At 38.7% G+C, this 15,470-nt stretch overlaps 1 protein-coding gene and 3 non-coding genes across 4 annotated transcripts in view; 3 read left to right on the forward strand and 1 right to left on the reverse strand.

The window, feature by feature from the left end:
• Window positions 1–8,117, reverse strand: part of LOC131993555 (equilibrative nucleoside transporter 1-like) — a 31,535-nt gene extending 23,418 nt beyond the window's left edge. The window contains exon 1 of the mRNA XM_059359517.1: window positions 7,985–8,117. The gene's annotated coding sequence lies outside the window, so the exon portion shown is untranslated. The remainder of the gene's footprint in view (window positions 1–7,984) is intronic.
• Window positions 8,118–8,988: 871 nt separating this feature from the next.
• On the forward strand, window positions 8,989–9,062 carry trnai-aau (transfer RNA isoleucine (anticodon AAU)). The gene has a single exon. It is a non-coding gene; the product is annotated as a tRNA-Ile (tRNA).
• Window positions 9,063–9,894: 832 nt separating this feature from the next.
• Window positions 9,895–9,968, forward strand: trnai-aau (transfer RNA isoleucine (anticodon AAU)). Its single transcript has one exon. It is a non-coding gene; the product is annotated as a tRNA-Ile (tRNA).
• Window positions 9,969–10,725: 757 nt separating this feature from the next.
• trnai-aau (transfer RNA isoleucine (anticodon AAU)) lies at window positions 10,726–10,799 on the forward strand. The gene has a single exon. It is a non-coding gene; the product is annotated as a tRNA-Ile (tRNA).
• Window positions 10,800–15,470: the final 4,671 nt, after the last annotated feature.

Genomic DNA, 15,470 nt, shown 5'->3' on the forward strand with positions numbered 1-15,470 from the left:
ATTATTTAAGAAGGCAGGGTTTCAGAGAGTTGCCTTCTTTTAATGCGTGCCTTGCTGCCAATTTTGAAATGTATTGTTATTCATCAACACCCAACTACTGTCACTCCCAATTATACTCTGAGGAAGTTAGAAAAACACCACCCTCTATGTCTGACATGTTACAGAATTGCCTGGTCACCAAAGTAGGGCAGCATCCAACCCACGTCAGGAGGAAGGTCAGCAACATCCGCTTACATTAACATTATTATAATGTCGGACCAAATTTTATACACCTTTAAGTAGATAGTTTATTTTGATACAAGTTTTTTATTACACGCAACGGTTAATCATTTAAACATAAGAAATCAGTTTTGATTTCATTTGGGTTTTAAAAGCTATAAAACAAAAGCAGAAATGAGCCTTAGTCAAACTAAAACAGGTTGTTTCACTAAAATAATCTCCCACCGTCATGGAGGTTATGTTTTTGTTGGGTTTGTTTGTTTGTTTAGCAGGATTACAGAAAAACTACTGACCTGAATTTCATGAAACTTGGTTAAATTATATAGCATGCACCAAAGAAGAACCCATTAAGTTAAACCATATAAAAACATTCCACTTGAGTTAACATTGTGAAAAAGGGCATTTATGCTGCATTTATGTGCTGTCAGAATAATCGGGAATATGAGTTTCAGACTGGGAAAATTGACGTCAATTCCCCCCTCATGTCGGAATAACTCTGAAAGTCCACAGAAATTTTGGCACACATTTCATGGCTCATCTGATCTGTTTCCTTCCTCTTTTGTCAAGAAATTACTGGGAACAGCTATCAAAACTCACTTTCAATTTAAAACTCACAGAAGTTTGAGGAATGACTTTCCAACTGGGGGAAATTAGCCCATCCGGTGTAAATGCGGCATTGGCCTTGTCCAGGTCTGTGCTCTCTTCTAGTGTAGTTATTGGAAAGTTCTTTAAGCAATAACTGTTTAATCTAGTGGCCTTTAAATTTGTTTACATTATTGTTACATTGTTTTTCAGAGATGTTTCATATTAAGTTAATAAAAAATCATGCTCATTGTGGGACTGCATAATGAAATCCAAGTCATGCATCAAACATCTTTCTTTGTCCTTTCCCACCAAGGAAAAGTGGCTTCGCCTTAACTTGTAAATAAATTACCATAAATGGATTACATTAAGTGTATTTCTAAGAGGTTAAATGTTATATAGAACATGCTGTTACATCTGACTGGTTGTTCCGCTGGTTTATGAGGGTACAGTCTGTACCAGCATATGTGCTGTTCTGGGGTTTCATGTCCTCAATACTTTGCAGTAAACATGGTGCATGCACTATGATTCAAACTTACCATATAGTTTGCATGTGTGTAACTGTGTGCATTTGCAATCAGATATGTTTTCTTTGTGTTGGTATGTTCCCTGAGTGCATGAGATCGCCTGTTAAATCAGTTAAGGAAATCTGAATTCCCTGCTGACAGTCTCAGCTGTTAAAGCACTTCTGCTTCTGTTCATGTTTTGCAGTGGGCTCACGTCCATCTATAGATTTTCTCTTCTCTTCACTTATTTTTTTCCCTTTTTTTCCTTTTTAAAGATCATCCTTATCAGTCATCATCCTGGCCCATCCTTTTATCTTATCAGAGGCTGTCAGCCATCCTGTTGGTCTGTCCTGATATGGAAGATAATCAAACAGAGTTAACTGAGGACGAGGTCTTATTTTTTTAAGATTTTGGAGCACTGCCATTACCGTGTTTTCTATGGTGTGGTTCTGTCCATTAAACATCCTGTTTGCCCATTTGAAATCCATTACTCGATTGTTCTCTCTCTATTGTTGCGTGAGACGGCACCAGCTGTATTTTCCAGTTTACTGATACCAGCTCATTAGACCTCGACTATTTGCGACCTGCTCCTCTTGTTTGCTTGACTGTCTGGACCCCAGAGGCCATCTGCTGAAGCCATCAGATCCACAAAAGCATGCTCCAGGTTAACAATGTTGATGAGCACTTGTACGAAAAATAATCAGAGAAGGAATTTTAGAATAATTTTATAAATCTTGTGAGCTAAACTTGATTAATGGTGACTATCAGCACTTTTTATATAGACATGAGGGGGCACTATTTATGGAAAAACTCTTGCTGCTGGATTTTTAAATGATGTGAGACCCACAAATGAGGTAAGACATTGAGTTTTTAACAAACTGAAACAAAAAATCTAGATAATTATGGGACTGTGTGATACAATCCAAATCATGCACAAACATCTGACACCAGAGTCAATATACTAAACAAATGGTAAAGGTATAAGCTGTCCCAATGTAACAGGTGCAACAAAACTAAAAAGAGTGCAGGAAGAAGTCAATCAAAGTCTGTCAACACCCACAAAGTCGTGAGAAGACGTCTAATCGTGAAAACACCTCTGTGGCTGTGCAGAACTCTTTCGCTTTTACAAATTTAGGGCAAAACATGTAAAACATGTATCATCTATGTTGTTTCTGAAAGTCCCTGTTGTTACATAAGCCTGGATAAAGCAATTTCAGCAGCTGTCACCAGATCCCTGAGCTGCAGGTGGACTGCCTGGCAGTCTGACACCCATGTGATTAAGTGAGATGCATCTGCCTCATGTGTGTCGTGTCAGACGTGTCGCAGGCTACAAGCCCTTGGGAGCGGCACTGATCTGTTGGATTTTGTGACACTCCCTGGGGCTTGTAGCCTATATTAAGTTCAACTTTTGTACTGTGCAGGATCAAATAATTACAATATATTATTAAATACTCCTGACTTCTTGTACAAAAAAAGTTGATTTAAGTCACGAGTGCATTTCAGCCATGGCTCTCTACAGTGCTGTTTGAAGTTGTGTCCCTGCATTCATTACACAGCACAATGAAAGGTGAAACCTCCATTTACACAGCAAGATCTGACAGTGGTTGGTATTTACAGATAACAATAAAAAGAATAGCAAAGCAGACTAACATAAGGCCGCAGGATATTTCTGTTTAGTTTACATGGCACTTGGCAATGATCAGTAAATCAGGTAATATGTTTAAATAATAATAATTACAAGTTACCAGAGTCTATAGTGAGGTCTTCCACCCCCAAAATGGTTGATAAATACTGCAAATAGTTTTAAATTCTCTGTCCATTGAATAATCAGTTAATGCTCATTTCAGCTATGCATGTTAATAAGGTTTGTAGATAAATGGACAATCTGCCATCTGACATGTTCAAGATAAGCATAAGTAAATCATGTACTAAACACAGCAGAGTGAAGCCATTGTCTGTCCTCCAACAACCACCTCAGCTGACTAAACTGTGGTCGTCTAGAAAATAAGGAAGTCTAGCTAGGTTGAGTGATGTCGGCACCAACAAAACCACAAACCGAAAGAGTGTGTGAATTTGGTCTTGTGTGTTCCTTCAAGAACTTTTTCACAGATTTAGTCTAAAGCCTCAAAGGTAATTTCCTCTCTGTGAGTAGCTCAGCCAGGAGGCCCCAATAGTCTTCCTTTAATATCTTCATATTGCTTCTTAAAGAAAACTTGTAGAAACATCTCAATATTAGAATCCACCCTGACTGCTGCAAAGGCTTTACTTAGCAGCAGCCTCTGTCAACAAGCACAATACTGATCCACAAAAACCTCAGTTAAATAGGTATGTGTATGGCCCCTTCCCACTTCCCTTACATGAACCACATTCATCTTCAAACTCTGCCTTCATTTAGACAAAAACAACACACCCATAAAAGTTTTGTGACTGCATCTTGTACGGTTGTGACGCTATCTCAGTGACAAAATCTGTCCACAGACAGCCAGACAGATGTATAAACACCTGGCAAACTAGTCAGAACCTTCTTTTGCCATGATGACACACATCACAAGCTTAAAATAAGCCCAGTCACACAGTAATAACACAAATCCCAACAGATTTATTTGGGATTTGGCTTGAGTACTGTGTATAAAGTACTGTCCACAGCATTCACAGATATAAAGCATTTAAAAGCCCATTAGTAACGTGAAATTTCCAGCATAAATTGATTTAAAAAAAGGGCAAATTGGTTCATAAAATTGCCCAGATTTCAGGAAATTAAGTGACTGTCTTTTAAACATTTTGGTATGCGGTCACCTTGGCCTAACAGAGCATTTGATCTGGATTGTTTTCTGTATTTCTGTTCCTAAGAGTTTAAAAAGCTCTTTACTGCATCATGTGTAGCCAGTTCACTTGGTGCAACAGTAACAAACACAAAGCCACAGGCAAAAGTGACGATGTTCCAGGGTTATTTGAAAGTTTTGAATGGCTAACATATGTTTTGAATTATTCCGAGGAGTTTCCCTGAAACCAACATGGGGAGGTTATGTAATCCCATTCCCTAATGAAAAATGGTGTTCTTACCCTTTTAGCCTTCATGCAGAAACATTAGGGCTCTGCTTTTATTGTGAAATACAACTGCATAAATTTCACCAATGTGATTGAACCACATCTGTGTGGAAATGTGTTGATAAAAAGCCAAACTGACCCCAAGTCCGCCTCCTCACTGTGTGTGTTTATAAGATGTGAAAACAAACATCAGCTCATTTACTTATAGAAAGTTAATGAAGCCACATTCCAATGTCTTTAAACTAAACTGAGAGTTATTTTCAGAATAAATATGTTCACAGTATTTAATCTGGGGGATTTTTTAAATCAGTATTTTCTTTCAGATAGGAGCTCTCTTAATTAAACCATCCATTTTTCCTCATTTCACTCCATCTATTCAGCCTCAGGGCAGTTTATATGTGCGAGAACATGATACTAAAAACTAGCTTAACACAAGAACAGACCACACGCACATGCAAGCAACACAAATATTAATGCTGAGACGATTAAAAAAAAGTTATAAAAAAACTGATCAACTGTTCAGTAGTAGGTCCGTAATTTAAAGTCATGTCCTTCCATCCAACAATCGCTGAGATATTTCTACCAAAACCACAAAAGTCAAACTCATGGTGGCCCTACAGGAAAAGTCAGAGGATCAACAGAGCTATTGGGATATATCATCTGGGAACCATGAATGTTCAAGTATTTTAGTAATATTTCAGTTTGGTGAGCTGATATTACCATCCGAAAAAGTTTTGATGCTAGCACGGCTATAAAAAAAAATCCCAATATTTTAATGTCAAAGCCTCTCAAATACTTATTTCTCTTTAATATCTCTGTTAATTGAATATCTTGAATATCTAAACAATCCAAGTTATAATCTTGAAGATTTTAACACAATGACCCCCTTTTCACCCAGCTTTAAAATGCGTCTTGTACATGGATTGTATCCAAATATGATTATGTGTGTCACAAGGGCCAGATAACGTCACGGATGTCGGGAAAATTTTATTTTGGAAGATTTTTTGAACCATAAAAAGACGTCTTGATTTGACGTTCAACCAACAGAAGACAATGAAACAACAAAAACAACACAAAACATATTGCAAGTGAAAAGTGATCTACAAACACAGCAAATCACCAACCAAATAGACAGATATGGTAATGGTAACTCATGTAAAAAAACAAATAGTCGATTTGAAGAGATTAATAAATAATCTGCTCCTGACTACTGTCCTGCTCTTACCTTGCCTTCAGTAAATCTCATCAGAATAATGACCTTGTTGTGTGTCAGAGGGCGTCCGGTTTTAAACACAATGACGCTTTAAATGATCCAATCTCGGTCACCTGGTTTCCCTCGACTGCATCATGTTACTCTGCTACATACTTTGGCCTATGTGCCGTTTCCCCTGATTGCTTTTCAGATGAACCATTCTAATTATAGACGTATAGTTGTTTCACGTCCCAAGGTCCTGGTCGGAGATCAGGTGATTGAGAGAGCTGCAGGCCGAGACAGTACAGCTGTGTTAATGTTGAGGCAGGTATATGGGATTCAATGTCTTGCTGCAGGGCACTTCATCAGGAAAGGTGGTGTCCAATTTCTAGCCTGTGACCTCAGTCATAAAACTTCTTCTTCTTCTGGTACTTGAGAAAACTACAACTTGAAAAAACTACAACAGAAAGCAATCGGTCATGTGGGATCATTTTCCATTCATGATTAATCATTTCTATTTAGAGCCAGAAAGATATAATGGTTGACTGATATTATCGGCCAATATTGGCCTATCAAAGACATATCTGTATCGGTGTATGGGCTGTCCTATATGTGCCATTACGAAATTTATATTACACAATATATAAAGCAGAAAAGTTGCTTGGAGTGATTTAGAAATGGTGTTCACCCTTATTTTTTTTCAGTATTGATGTTTATTTAGCTATTTATTTTATTCCTATTTATTCTTTATTTTATTGGTTATCATTTATAGAAATGGCTGACAATGTAATACATTGCTTGTATAATGTAATATAATGTATAACAATGTTAAATATTACTTAATAACGTTTTTTGTTTGAGAAAGTAGCTCTCTGGGTACATTTGCAGAATCCACATAAAACAGTCTATTTTCATTCTAGCTTGAAGTTTGAACCTTTAAAATCAGTATTTGCATCAGTCTCTATTTCTATTTCTCTGAATAAGTGATTAACGGTCAGTTACCCCTGATGATTTCATAGTGATGTCATCAGGGTCATATGGGGTTGGGCTTAAAACTTCAAATTTACAACAGAAAGCTTCAACACAAACTGATGGTTTGGGGATTGAAAAATTTAGACTTTCAGCAAAACATGCTGTGGTCAGTTGCATTATGGGTAATGTAGGCTCATATAGGACACTAAACAAGGAAATCTCAGCCTCTGCTGTACTTAGGCTACTTGTGTTTTTACTTTAACACTGAAGCACTTTAATTGTTTAGTCTGTACAATGTAAGAAAATGAGAACAAATGTTCAGTTTCTAAAGCCCAAGTTTTTCTCGCAGTTCCTGAAAAACAAAATGTGGAAATCCAAACGGATTCAGTTCAAAATGATAAAAAAGAAAATCTGCAAATAATCCCCCAGCAGAAAGCTGATCCATCCTATTTAAAAGATAACCTGTAATTAAAATAATCCTCTATCACTCATCTAAATATGTTTCAGCTCTTGCAATTATATCTTGTTGAACCAAAGTTTAGCATCTTGAACTTTCTCCTTTTTACGTGCCCGACGCTGCTCACTGCATGAGAAAACTTACATCAACAGAACAGCTTATCACTGTGAGAATAGCAGCTTTCTCAAAGCCCCAGGACCGCTGATACTGTAAGCAAGCAGCTTCAAAAGTTATCAAACACCAACATTGTATCAGGCACAGTGAGGAGAGAGAGAGAGGGGTTTGAAATTGTGTGTGTACATGCACTTAAAACACAGTACAGCATAGTACCAAGTGTTTACATGATACAGTAGTGGTTTTTAGCTCAATGGGGTCTATTCTCGGAGCTCTTTCATGCTGTCCCCCGCTGTGAAGTGTGTGAGAGAGTGTGTGTGAGGAGGATCTATATTCTCACACTGGCACCTGCTGTGATGCCTCAACTCAGACTGTACAAGTCTCAACCTCTGGCCCACAACAACTTTGAGTCCAAAGCGAGGTCAGCTTTCAACTTCCTCTGCAGCTATCACAACATGCACGCTGGATTATTGACAGAGAGACATATTCCAGGTCTTAATACAGACATTTACAGCTGCAACATACATGCATGCACTGATATCACATATCAGGTAAGAGCTATCAGCAAATGCCTTTGGTCTCACATCAGCCGGCGCACTTTCAGCACCGCGCGCTGTTGGAGACGTGATGCGCTCGTCACGCACAAACAGCGCACTGCGACTTTGTGACCATTTGACCTTGTCACCATTTCAGCTGCAGCCCCAGTAGCTATAAACTCAACATCTGCATTAGCCTAGCAGACGATAGCGACGTGCACTTTGTGGACATCCCATCCACTCTCCTCCCCCTCGCCTCCACTCCCCCGCGGGCTCAGTATTTTTGGCAGGCTGTGTCAGCAGTCTGCACACCGTCCTTGCACTTTCTATCGCCGCGGCATGAGAAACGCACACTTACCCTCATACAACCTGCCTGCGATGCCCTCGCATTTGAGCAGCACGTCGCTTCGTAGGGCAACAACGCTCATGCATTCATTTGTCTGTTTGTGTCGCGTCTCATTCAGCAGAAAAACTCTACTCAACGCTCTGCAGTCACGCAGCTGGCACGGAGAGACTACAGGGGGAGGCACAGGGGGGTTCTCTGACTGGTCCAGATTCCGACAAATAGCAGGCCAGCTGGTAACTCTGGATTCTTATAAATAATTCTCCAGGTTATAATCCCTTTAAGCCAGATACTGGGTCAGACAGAGAACAAGTCTTTATTCATACAACTAACTATTCACTTGCTCTGTAACACCATTCTCCCAAGTAGAGGCGATGTGGAGAGAAACAGGGGCGTAGCTAAGGGTCCTGATTCAGCAAAGGGGATTCTCAGCCTCCACCATCAATCACACATCACATCTACTGATCAACTTGAAAGAAATTGGGAGTAAAAAGTATTCAGATTTTACTGGCAATCCACCATGCAGGTTGTAGGGACGTGCAGAGGACTTAACCACGGCAAAGTTGGGACGTGATCACATCTTACTGACATTCATCAACTTGTTTATTTTGTAGATTATTAGTAGATTATTAATAATTTTGTGATTTAGTTCATTTCTCAAAATTATTATCAATTATTGAAAAAAATAACAACCACAATAGGCCGGTTAGTTCAGATGGTCAGAGTGTGGTGCTGATAACGCCAAGGTGATGAGTTCAATCCCCATACTGATCACTCATATAAAGTTCACACAGAAAAGTACCTTCAGATTTCATGTTTACAGCTACACTTGTGTAAGGGGAAACCACCTTAGATGAAAGAGTTTATTTGCATTGTAGAAACAGCTACTTTGGGTGATATTTGGCATTAATTCCAGTAATGTTCACACATGAATTTAACAGTCCAATAAATTAAATTTATTTTGTACATTTGATTTAATTTATTTCTGGAAAAAATTCAGTTAAAAAACAGCCAAAAGCGGCCAGTTAGCTCAGATGATCAGAGCGTGGTGCTAATAACGCCAAGGGCATGGGTTCAATTCCCATACTGGCCATTTATATGAAGTTCACACAGCAAAGTACCTGTGGAAGGTTGATGATTTTACATGTCAAGTGAGCTGATTAGCATTTAAGCTAATTTCCCTCAACACAAGCTAACAAGCCGTCTACACACTGACCTATCAGGCAAAGTTTAGCTCCCTCTCCAATTGTAAAAATCAAGTTTTCTGCGACCACGTCTCCTGATGAAGGCGTCTGACTTCAGATCAGAAATGTTAATGTTTCAGTCTCTGTGTTGGAAACCTTCAGCCTGATTTCAGTAAACATGGCAGAATGTGGAAGACCATGGTGATCACACCTTGTTGACATTCAAAAACTTGTTTATTTTTGAACATTTGATTCAGTTTTTACAATTTGTATGATAACTGTTTTGGGAGACCATGTGTCTTTATGGACAAGGCGTCTGACTTCGAATCTGAAGATTGAAGGTTCAAGTCCCTTCATGGTTGGAAACTACACCTTAGGTCCAAGGAATAAGCGTTGAAGGTGCTTTGTTACAACCTCAAGCTAAATGTTTACAACTACACTTGTGTAAGGGGAAACCACCTTAGATGAAAGAGTTTATTTGCATTGTAGAAACAAATGCTTTGGGTGATGTTTGGGATTAATTCCAGGAATATTCACATGTGAATTCAACAGTCCAATTTAGCTTCCTCTTCTTAACCAAGGCAAAGTTGTGACATGATCACATCTTACTGAAATTCAAAAACTTGTTTATTTGTGACGTGATCAAATCTTACTGAAATTCAAAAACTTGTTTATTTTGTACATTTGAGTTAGTTTATTTCTGGAATTCATTTTATTTAAAAAAAATCAAAAACAAACATTAGCCGGTTAGCTCAGATGGTCAGAGTGTCGTGCTAATAACACCAAGGTCATGGGTTCAATCCCCATACTGGTCATTTATATGAAGTTCACACAGCAAAGTACCTGGGGAAGGTTGATGATTTTACATGTCAAGTGAGCTGATTAGCATTTAAGCTCATTTCCCTCAACACAAGCTAACAAGCCGTCTACACACTGACCTATCAGGCAAAGTTTAGCTCCCTCTCCAATTGTAAATCAAGTTTTCTGCGACCACATCTCCTGATGAAGGCGTCTGACTTCAGATCAGAAATGTTAATGTTTCAGTCTCTGTGTTGGAAACCTTCAGCCTGATTTCAGTAAACATGGCAGAATGTGAAAGACCATGGTGATCACACCTTGTTTACATTCAAAAACTTGTTTATTTTTGAACATTTGATTCTGTTTTTGGGGACCATGTGACCTTATGGACAAGGCGTCTGATGTCGGATCAGAAGATTGAGTGTTCAAGCTCCTTCGTGGTTGCAAACTTGACCTTAGGTCAAAGGAATATGCTGTGAAGGTGCTTTGTTACAACCTCAAGCTAAATGTTTACAGCTACACTTGTGTAAGGGGAAATCACCTTAGATTAAAGAGTTTATTTGCATTGTAGAAACAAATGCTTTGGGTGATGTTTGGCATTAATTCCAGTAATGTTCACAAGTGAATTCAACAGTCTAATTTAGCTTTCTCTCCTTAACCAAGGCAAAATTGTGACATGATCACACCTTACTGACACTCAAAAACTTGTTTATTTTGTACATTTTATTAATTTTTAATTCTGGAATGAATTAAATTAAAAAAACAGCCAAAATAGGCTGGTTGGCTCAGATGGTCAGAGCGTGGTGCTAATAACGCCAAGGTCATGGGTTTAATCCCCATACTGGCCATTTATATGAAGTTCACACAGCAAAGTACCTGTGGGAGCAGCTCTGTGCACATGAAGTGAACTGTATAATTGTATTTGTACATAATTTTTGGGTACACATTGGCACCACTTTTTTTTGTAAATAAACCACTTGTGTGAGACATGGACAAAGTTTCTTGAGTCTGCACCACATCTTTAAATCATGGTCCTGGCTAAAATAATTTAGTAAAGCAAGATGCATAAATAAAGCAACAGTTGACAAGCGGGGAATCTCTTGATCCAGTCAGTAGATCCGAAAAGGACAAGTTTTCAGGGGCTATGTGAGGAAACAACTGTGTTGGAAATCTTCCCATAGCAACAACTGGAGCAGCAGCGTCATTGCTTTAAATAGCAGAGCTCGCTGCCTGAACGGTCCAGCAGGTGATTTATAAATAGTGGGATTAGCAATACAAGGTAACCAATACGGCAAATGTATCATCTGGACTTCTTCAAGGTTTTCCGCAAAACAAACTGTCTCTGAATTTACACCATGGATCTCAAACATCTCTGGCATGAATCTGATCAGAATGCAAAATAAAAACAACTTCTCTCAGTCTCTTTTCAGTCTTTTTCAAAGTTGGAGTACAGGACTTTTACATATACATGAACATCCGTAACATTCAAGTCAAACAAGTTCACACAATGCTGATTAAACCTTTCACTGCAGAAGAAAGCGCTCCTATTTTGCAGTAAAACAGACTTGTGGCATCTCTTTTCTGCTGTGACTTACCTGCACAGGCCCATTTGGGACTGATGTGTTTTATATCAACCAAAGGAGACAAAAGTCATTGTAGGTTAAACTCTAAATAAATAATAAGTTCGTAGGAACCGAACACTGAGACACAGAAGAAGAAAACTCTACTTTAAAGCATAAAGTGTATGATTCTTCAGATTTCCAGCCATATACAGTATAATAATGGACCAGATGTAGATCTGAAAGTACAAAGGTGGATTCGGGATGCAGACAGCAACATCTCTCTCGTCATCATCATCATCGTCATCATTATCATCATCATCATCATCATCATCTTTTAAGCTGTTCATACTCTACTACTCTTAGTGGGAAGATTCGTCAGTACAGTAATTACACATGGAGCTCCATGAGTGCTTAAAATCTTTTGTGTTTGCTGGGTGAAACTTCTGCATGTCTGTATTTTATCTTCTTACCTTGTGTCTGTGTAAGTAAGTACAGAGATGAACTCATCTTCTGCTAAATCAATTAAAGTTATGCCACACATTTTCTGGACTTTCAGACCTTGTGTCTAATTTTTCTTATACATAAATATAGCCTACATTTATCATCCTAAGTAAATATATTGTCTTTTATTAAAAATCACATGGACTTGAGTCACAAAATCAAGGAAGACTTGCAACTGACTTGAGACTTCACTTGGGCTTTTGACTTGAAAATACTTTCCTCCAAGCCCTGTTATATGCTATGAAAGTGCATCGTCAGCAGGACTGTCATATGATTCAGTCGCACCTGCTTTGACAAATAAATACAAATTTTAATAAGCAGTCATTATTTTTGTAACTTTAATAAAGCATTATTCTACTATTAGTCAACTTATTTAGGACTTTAAACCCAAACTTTCCGTATTGGGACAGTGGCATGGTCTCACTACTGCAAATAGTTTATGAACTATTTATGTAAATAACAATCTGTTGAACCTCAACACTTCAACAAAATTTGATTATCCAAAAAAACGTAAAGAATTTAATCAATGTACATGTTCCTGCACTTTGCCTGACAGCTAATACTCCCATCAACTCCCACATTAAACAGATGTGCAAAAATAACAAAAAAAAATAACTACAGTAATCTTCAACTTGTTTGTCATCCATTCCTTAAAACCCTGCTTGTCTGTGTGTTGTAGACTCTAGAAGATGTCCACCAGATGTTCATGTCCTCCTCCACAGTTGACTCAACCCATGAGGATGATCCTGTCAGATCCCCCCCTTAATCAAGCTCCAGAAACTCCCCTGGATCAGCTCATTCCACACCTGGGTGTACATTTTGGATTCCCTTCAAATACTTGCTTGCAGAGACTTTCCCCGGGGCTGCTTGGTGAGTAACTCAATGACCCAGTTATGCAACTCAAGGCCAGAGGAATTCCTGATGATTGCCAGTGAAATTCTCGTGGGTGCGAAATGTCACTTTTCTCACACACTGCCCACACACAGAAAAACTGCCAGTGTAACCCCTCTGCTCATATGTTAATCTATGGGACACAGTCTGACCCACATAAAGTAAAACCCTCCAGTTCCCTTGAGTAAGTTTCACATAATTTAACTTCACAGGGATTAACCTCTTGCCCTCTTTTTTTCCCAGGAAAGTATGGGGCATTTTTCTCAAATAGCCACAGTCTGGGTCAAATACCACTGTGAATTTACAAAAGAATATACAAAATAGTAGCCTTAGAGATAGTTTTTTTCTGTAATTAAGCAGCGATGGGGTCAGCTCAGGGTTCTCTAAAGAAATCATCAGATTCGGTTTGATTGAATCACCATTAAGGCTTGACATGAGCTAACATGTGGGAAACTATTCCCAAGTATCCAGGGGTGTTTGCTGTTGATCCTGTTTCTTTAGGGGGAGTTGCATAACCAGATTAGAGTAGTTGGTTTTAGGTTTGAGGGTCACTGAGGCCTGATTAGCTCTTTAGCTTTACAATCTAAAATCTGAATCGCCTGAAGCAGCTTCGCAAACACTGAGATTCCTGAATGAGCTCCTGTTCTGTGCGAGGTTTTGAGGCCACCTGGGAGCGGTCCAAGTGAAGCTTTTTAGACCTTTATGGTGGTTTGATTAGACCAAAAAGTCATGGATGAATAGCTCAAAACCTGGTGACTAACTGTGTGAATGTAATTTCTGCTTTTCTACAACAGTGAGAATTACTGAGCAGTTCAAATAAAGTCTTTGTACCACACTGGAGCTGCTTGCTGCGGAATTCAGAGCTGGCAACAAAAGAAATACAGATCCTGCGGTTAAAACCAGTGGCAGACTCAGGCTGTCCCGACGGGCAGGCATCGGAAAAAAGAACAAAAAGGGCGCCAGCTGCATGAAGTGGGACATGTTTTCTTACATGTAGAGCAGCCAATATGGCACTGCATTGTGTTTTCTCAAAACACAATGGCCACTCTATGGTGCTATCATTGTGTTTTCTTCACTGGAAGAAGTACAGCATTACATTTTTCAATTTAGGGCACCCAAAATCAAATTTTCTTGATTTGAAGGGCATCCTAGAGGGCACTGCAGCTTGTTTTCTCCACTAAAGGGTGCCCAAGGGAGCAATTTATCCCATTTTGTTCACTATAAAGGCACCTAAGATGCTACTTTATCAGGTTCTATCGACTATGGTGGCATCCAAGAGGGCACTTTTGTGGTGTTTTTTTGTTGTATTCTAACATGAGGGCACCACTCTAAGTCCACCAGTGGTCACAACCCATGAAGGAGAAGCTTCTAAGAAATGACAAGTTTACTAAGAAACTTCACCCGGCTGCCCCTGAACTGAGTTGACTCTCAAGACTGTGCCAAATGTTTCAAATGCCACAATAATGGTGTTGCACTTTGTCAGTAACTTAAAAAACACAGTCAAAGGAGAAAAATAATCCTAATTTTGTTCTTTAATTTTTTACCCCAAGTAAGAAACTGTAGTAGTTGTCAAACCTCTGAGGAGCCCTCCCTGACTGTTGAATATATGGATAGATAAAGGCTCCTACAGTGCCACCAACTGGTAAATTATGTTCCTTACAGAGCAGAAACAAATTTATTTTTCAACAATGATAACTCCAAATGTGGACACTCATAAGTGGAGGCTGGTGTTGTAAAACACAGATGTCTTATGAACTATTAAATATTTACATATTATTGCCTTTAGGCTCATCTCACACATGGTTGAGCAATAAGGCTGATTAAAACTATTATTGTCCTTATTTAAACCCACAACTTCTGCCAGGTGTAAACTAATCAGCTGAAGATTTGTACTCACTCTTTATGTGCTTTAAATGTTCAGTAAGGTCAGGTAGTCAAAATAAATGTAATTCCCTTTACATGTTTTGAATGTGGACAACATACAGTCAGTTTTAAAAAGTAAAAACTTCACCATCAGAAAATCAAAATCAAAAACAGATTTTCCAAAGTCAAATTCAAGCACATTTAAGCATTTCCAAGGTGTATTTTCCAGCACTTTATAGCTATTGCAAATTCACTTATTTCACTTCTTCATCACAGTAAATAAGATGTTATTGTGCTAAAAACAACAACAACAAAGTTTTATTTTGTGATTTATTTTGTTATCTTTTAGCAAAATCCAAGCACTTTTTCAAAATTGAAGCACTTTTTAAGCCTTGGAAACACCACATTAAAATTCAAGTGATTAACAATATTTCCAGCACCCATAGGAACTCTGATAAAGGATCTTATGTTCTCCAAGTCCTTGGGAGAGTTTGAACTAAAAAAGAATTTGGGGTCAGTTTGACCAGAGCCATAAAATGTCAGCAAACATGTTTGCATTGTTTTGGAATGACCTCCCTCTCCCTCAATGATCACAGCCACCCACATTCATGAGGTCGTTTCTACCCAGAAGTTCATGTTGTGTAACCACCACAGAATTCTGCTCCCACGGGTCGGCTTATATCAGCACTAAAATGCATTGTG

This window comes from Centropristis striata, chromosome 20 (genome assembly GCF_030273125.1).
Source record: "Centropristis striata isolate RG_2023a ecotype Rhode Island chromosome 20, C.striata_1.0, whole genome shotgun sequence".
Lineage (NCBI taxonomy): Eukaryota > Metazoa > Chordata > Actinopteri > Perciformes > Serranidae > Centropristis > Centropristis striata.